Here is a 6,313-nt window from a genome sequence, read left to right as displayed (position 1 = left end):
CTGGGAGACAGAGTGTTGCAGTAGCTGGGAGACAGAGTGTTGCAGTAGCTGGGAGACAGAGTGGTCAGTAGCTGGGAGACAGAGTGGTCAGTAGCTGGGAGACAGAGAGGTCAGTAGCTGAGAGACAGAGTGGTCAGTTGTCTGGGAGACAGAGTGGTCAGTAGCTGGGAGACAGAGTGGTCAGTAGCTGGGAGACAGGGAGGTCAGTAGCTGAGAGACAGAGTGGTCAGTAGCTGGGAGACAGAGTGGTCAGTAGCTGGGAGACAGTGTGGTCAGTAGCTGGGAGACAGAGTGGTCAGTAGCTGGGAGACAGAGTGGTCAGTAGCTGGGAGACAGAGAGGTCAGTAGCTGAGAGACAGATTGGTCAGTAGCTGAGAGACAGAGTGGTCAGTAGCTGGGAGACAGAGTGGTCAGTAGCTGGGAGACAGAGTGTTGCAGTAGCTGGGAGACAGAGAGGTCAGTAGCTTGGAGACATAGTGGTCAGTAGCTGGGAGACAGAGAGATCAGTAGCTGGGAGACAGAGAGGTCAGTAGCTGGGAGACAGAGTGGTCAGTAGCTGCGAGACAGAGTGGTCAGTAGCTGGGAGACAGAGTGGTCAGTAGCTGGGAGACAGAGAGGTCAGTAGCTGCGAGACAGAGTGGTCAGTAGCTGGGAGACAGAGAGATCAGTAGCTGGGAGACAGAGTGGTCAGTTGCTGAGAGACAGAGAGGTCAGTAGCTGGGAGACAGAGTGGTCAGTAGCTGGGAGACAGAGTGGTAAGTAGCTGGGAGACAGAGATGTCAGTAGCTGGGAGACAGAGTGGTCAGTAGCTGGGAGACAGAGTGGTCAGTAGCTGGGAGACAGAGTGGTCAGTGGCTGGGAGACAGAGAGGTCAGTAGCTGGGAGAAAGAGAGGTCAGTAGCTGTGAGACAGAGAGGTGTGTAGCTGGGAGACAGAGAGGTCAGTAGCTGGGAGACAGAGTGGTCAGTAGCTGGGAGACAGAGTGGTCAGTAGATGGGAGACAGAGAGGTCAGTAACTGAGAGACAGAGTGGTCAGTAGCTGAGAGACAGAGTGGTCAGTAGCTGGGAGACAGAGTGTTGCAGTAGCTGGGAGACAGAGTGTTGCAGTAGCTCGGAGACAGAGTGGTCAGTAGCTGGGAGACAGAGTGGTCAGTAGCTGGGAGACAGAGAGGTCAGTAGCTGAGAGACAGAGTGGTCAGTTGTCTGGAAGACAGAGTGGTCAGTAGCTGGGAGACAGAGTGGTCAGTAGCTGGGAGACAGGGAGGTCAGTAGCTGAGAGACAGAGTGGTCAGTAGCTGGGAGACAGAGTGGTCAGTAGCTGGGAGACAGAGTGGTCAGTAGCTGGGAGACAGAGTGTTGCAGTAGCTGGGAGACAGAGTGGTCAGTAGCTGGGAGACAGAGTGGTCAGTAGCTGGGAGACAGAGTGGTCAGTAGCTGGGAGACAGATAGGTCAGTAGCTGAGAGAGAGTGGTCAGTAGCTGAGAGACAGAGTGGTCAGTAGCTGGGAGACAGAGTGTTGCAGTAGCTGGGAGACAGAGTGTTGCAGTAGCTGGGAGACAGAGTGGTCAGTAGCTGGGAGACAGTGTGGTCAGTAGCTTGGAGACATAGTGGTCAGTAGCTGGGAGACAGAGAGGTCAGTAGATGGGAGACAGAGAGGTCAGTAGCTGGGAGACAGAGTGGTCAGTAGATGGGAGACAGAGAGGTCAGTAGCTGGGAGACAGAGTGGTCAGTAGCTGGGAGACAGTGTGGTAAGTAGCTGGGAGACAGAGAGGTCAGTAGCTGGGAGACAGAGTGGTCAGTAGCTGGGAGACAGAGTGGTCAGTAGCTGGGAGACAGAGTGGTCAGTAGCTGGGAGACAGAGAGATCAGTAGCTGGGAGACAGAGTGGTCAGTTGCTGAGAGACAGGGAGGTCAGTAGCTGGGAGACAGAGTGGTCAGTAGCTGGGAGACAGAGTGGTAAGTAGCTGGGAGACAGAGAGGTCAGTAGCTGGGAGACAGAGTAGTCAGTAGCTGGGAGACAGAGTGGTCAGTAGCTGGGAGACAGAGTGGTCAGTGGCTGGGAGACAGAGAGGTCAGTAGCTGGGAGACAGAGTGGTCAGTAGCTGAGAGACAGAGTGGTCAGCAGCTGGGAGACAGAGTGTTGCAGTAGCTGAGAGACAGAGTGTTGCAGTAGCTGGGAGACAGAGTGGTCAGTAGCTGGGAGACAGATTGGTCAGTAGCTGGGAGACAGAGAGGTCAGTAGCTGAGAGACAGAGTGGTCAGTTGTCTGGGAGACAGAGTGGTCAGTAGCTGGGAGACAGAGTGGTCAGTAGCTGGGAGACAGGGAGGTCAGTAGCTTAGAGACAGAGTGGTCAGTAGCTGGGAGACAGAGATGTCAGTAGCTGAGAGACAGAGTGGTCAGCAGCTGGGAGACAGAGTGTTGCAGTAGCTGGGAGACAGAGTGGTCAGTAGATGGGAGACAGAGAGGTCAGTAGCTGGGTGACAGAGTTTTGCAGTAGCTGGGAGACAGAGAGGTCAGTAGCTGGGAGATAGAGTGGTCAGTAGCTGAGAGACAGAGAGGTCAGTAGCTGGGAGAAAGTGTGGTCAGTAGCTGGGAGACAGAGAGGTCAGTAGCTGGGAGACAGAGTGGTCAGTAGCTGGGAGACAGTGTGGTCAGTAGCTGGGAGACAGAGTGGTCAGTAGCTGGGAGACAGAGAGGTCAGTAGCTGCGAGACAGAGTGGTCAGTAGCTGGGAGACAGAGAGATCAGTAGCTGGGAGACAGAGTGGTCAGTTGCTGAGAGACAGAGAGGTCAGTAGCTGGGAGACAGAGTGGTCAGTAGCTGGGAGACAGAGTGGTAAGTAGCTGGGAGACAGAGTGGTCAGTAGCTGGGAGACAGAGAGGTCAGTAGCTGGGAGACAGTGTGGTCAGTAGCTGGGAGACAGAGTGGTCAGTAGCTGGGAGACAGAGTGGTCAGTGGCTGGGAGACAGAGAGGTCAGTAGCTGGGAGACAGAGAGGTCAGTAGCTGGGAGACAGAGAGGTGTGTAGCTGGGAGACAGAGAGGTCAGTAGCTGGGAGACAGAGTGGTCAGTAGCTGGGAGACAAAGTGGTCAGTAGCTGGGAGACAGAGTGGTCAGTAGCTGGGAGACAGAGAGGTCAGTAGCTGAGAGACAGAGTGGTCAGTAGCTGAGAGACAGAGTTTTCAGTAGCTGGGAGACAGAGTGTTGCAGTAGCTGGGAGACAGAGTGTTGCAGTAGCTGGGAGACAGAGTGGTCAGTAGCTGGGAGACAGAGTGGTCAGTAGCTGGGAGACAGCGAGGTCAGTAGCTGCGAGACAGAGTGGTCAGTAACTGGGAGACAGAGAGATCAGTAGCTGGGAGACAGAATGGTCAGTTGCTGAGAGACAGAGAGGTCAGTAGCTGGGAGACAGAGTGGTCAGTAGCTGGGAGACAGAGTGGTCAGTAGCTGGGAGACAGAGAGGTCAGTAGCTGAGAGACAGATTGGTCAGTAGCTGAGAGACAGAGTGGTCAGTAGCTGGGAGACAGAGTGGTCAGTAGCTGGGAGACAGAGTGTTGCAGTAGCTGGGAGACAGAGTGGTCAGTAGCTGGGAGACAGCAAGGTCAGTAGCTGCGAGACAGAGTGGTCAGTAACTGGGAGACAGAGAGGTCAGTAGCTGGGAGACAGAGTGGTCAGTAGCTGGGAGACAGAGTGGTCAGTAGCTGGGAGACAGAGTGGTCAGTAGCTGGGAGACAGAGAGGTCAGTAGCTGCGAGACAGAGTGGTCAGTAGCTGGGAGACAGAGAGATCAGTAGCTGGGAGACAGAGTGGTCAGTTGCTGAGAGACAGAGAGGTCAGTAGCTGGGAGACAGAGTGGTCAGTAGCTGGGAGACAGAGTGGTAAGTAGCTGGGAGACAGAGATGTCAGTAGCTGGGAGACAGAGTGGTCAGTAGCTGGGAGACAGAGTGGTCAGTAGCTGGGAGACAGAGTGGTCAGTGGCTGGGAGACAGAGAGGTCAGTAGCTGGGAGAAAGAGAGGTCAGTAGCTGTGAGACAGAGAGGTGTGTAGCTGGGAGACAGAGAGGTCAGTAGCTGGGAGACATAGTGGTCAGTAGCTGGGAGACAGAGTGGTCAGTAGATGGGAGACAGAGAGGTCAGTAACTGAGAGACAGAGTGGTCAGTAGCTGAGAGACAGAGTGGTCAGTAGCTGGGAGACAGAGTGTTGCAGTAGCTGGGAGACAGAGTGTTGCAGTAGCTCGGAGACAGAGTGGTCAGTAGCTGGGAGACAGAGTGGTCAGTAGCTGGGAGACAGAGAGGTCAGTAGCTGAGAGACAGAGTGGTCAGTTGTCTGGAAGACAGAGTGGTCAGTAGCTGGGAGACAGAGTGGTCAGTAGCTGGGAGACAGGGAGGTCAGTAGCTGAGAGACAGAGTGGTCAGTAGCTGGGAGACAGAGTGGTCAGTAGCTGGGAGACAGAGTGGTCAGTAGCTGGGAGACAGAGTGTTGCAGTAGCTGGGAGACAGTGTGGTCAGTAGCTTGGAGACATAGTGGTCAGTAGCTGGGAGACAGAGTGTTGCAGTAGCTGAGAGACAGAGTGTTGCAGTAGCTGGGAGACAGAGTGGTCAGTGGCTGGGGGACAGAGTGGTCAGTAGCTGGGAGACAGAGAGGTCAGTAGCTGAGAGACAGAGAGGTCTGTAGCTGGGAGACAGTGTGGTCAGTAGCTGGGAGACAGAGTGGTCAGTAGCTGGGAGACAGAGTGGTCAGTAGCTGGGAGACAGAGTGGTCAGTAGCTGGGAGACAGAGAGGTCAGTAGCTGAGAGACAGAGTGGTCAGTAGCTGAGAGACAGAGTGGTCAGCAGCTGGGAGACAGAGTGTTGCAGTAGCTGAGAGACAGAGTGTTGCAGTAGCTGGGAGACAGAGTGGTCAGTAGCTGGGAGACAGATTGGTCAGTAGCTGGGAGACAGAGTGGTCAGTAGCTGGGAGACAGAGAGGTCAGTAGCTGAGAGACAGAGTGGTCAGTTGTCTGGAAGACAGAGTGGTCAGTAGCTGGGAGACAGAGTGGTCAGTAACTGGGAGACAGAGTGGTCAGTAGCTGGGAGACAGAGTGGTCAGTTGCTGAGAGACAGAGAGGTCAGTAGCTGGGAGACAGATTGGTCAGTAGCTGGGAGACAGAGTGGTCAGTAGCTGGGAGACAGAGTAGTCAGTAGCTGGGAGACAGAGTGGTCAGTAGCTGGGAGACAGAGAGGTCAGTAGCTGGGAGACAGAGAGGTCAGTAGCTGAGAGACAGAGTGGACAGTAGCTGGTAGACAGTGTGGTCAGTAGCTGGGAGACAGTGTGGTCAGTAGCTGGGAGACAGTGTGTTGCAGTAGCTGGGAGACAGAGTGGTCAGTAGCTGGGAGACAGAGTGGTCAGTAGCTGGGAGACAGAGTTGTCAGTAGCTGGGAGACAGTGTGGTGAGTGGCTGGGAGAGAGTGTGGTCAGTAGCTGAGAGACAGAGAGGTCAGTAGCTGGGAGACAGAGTGGTCAGTAGCTGGGAGACAGAGTGGTCAGTAGCTGGGAGACAGAGAGGTCAGTAGCTGGGAGACAGAGAGGTCAGTAGCTGGGAGACAGTGTGGTCAGTAGCTTGGAGACATAGTGGTCAGTAGCTGGGAGACAGAGAGGTCAGTAGCTGGGAGACAGAGAGGTCAGTAGCTGGGAGACAGAGAGGTCAGTAGCTAGGAGACATAGTGGTCAGTAGCTGGGAGACAGAGAGGTCAGTAGCTGGGAGACAGAGAGGTCAGTAGATGGGAGACAGAGAGGTCAGTAGCTAGGAGACAGAGAGGTCAGTAGCTGGGAGACAGTGTGGTCAGTAGCTGGGAGACAGAGAGGTCAGTAGCTGGGAGACAGAGAGGTCAGTAGCTGGGAGACAGAGTGGTCAGTAGCTGGGAGACAGAGAGGTCAGTAGCTAGGAGACAGAGAGGTCAGTAGCTCCATCCGTCTGATACCAAGGAGTGTTGTCCTGGATGTAGGATGAGATGTTTCATCATGGTGACAGAAGTCTCCACAACATCACCTCGTGTCCAGCTGAGCTCCACTCCAGTCCTGTTGCACAGGTCATTGAGGTCTGGCCAGTCTGCCAGTGGAATCTTCCACCTTGTGTGTGTGTGTGTGTGTGTGTGTGTGTGTGTGTGTGTGTGTGTGTGTGTGTGTGTGCTCTGTGAACAAGTAGTAACAGAAATGAGAAGGCCCTGGTTAGAGATCCAAGAGAGAAGAAATAGCATCATTTAGCCAAAGAACTAGGGAATGAAAGAAGAATGGAGAAAGAACAGTTTTGTTATTTGAAGTTTACCTCCAGAAATATTTG

Source organism: Salmo salar, chromosome ssa11 (assembly GCF_905237065.1).
Source record: "Salmo salar chromosome ssa11, Ssal_v3.1, whole genome shotgun sequence".
NCBI lineage: Eukaryota > Metazoa > Chordata > Actinopteri > Salmoniformes > Salmonidae > Salmo > Salmo salar.
Note: the sequence above shows the minus strand (reverse complement) of the source record.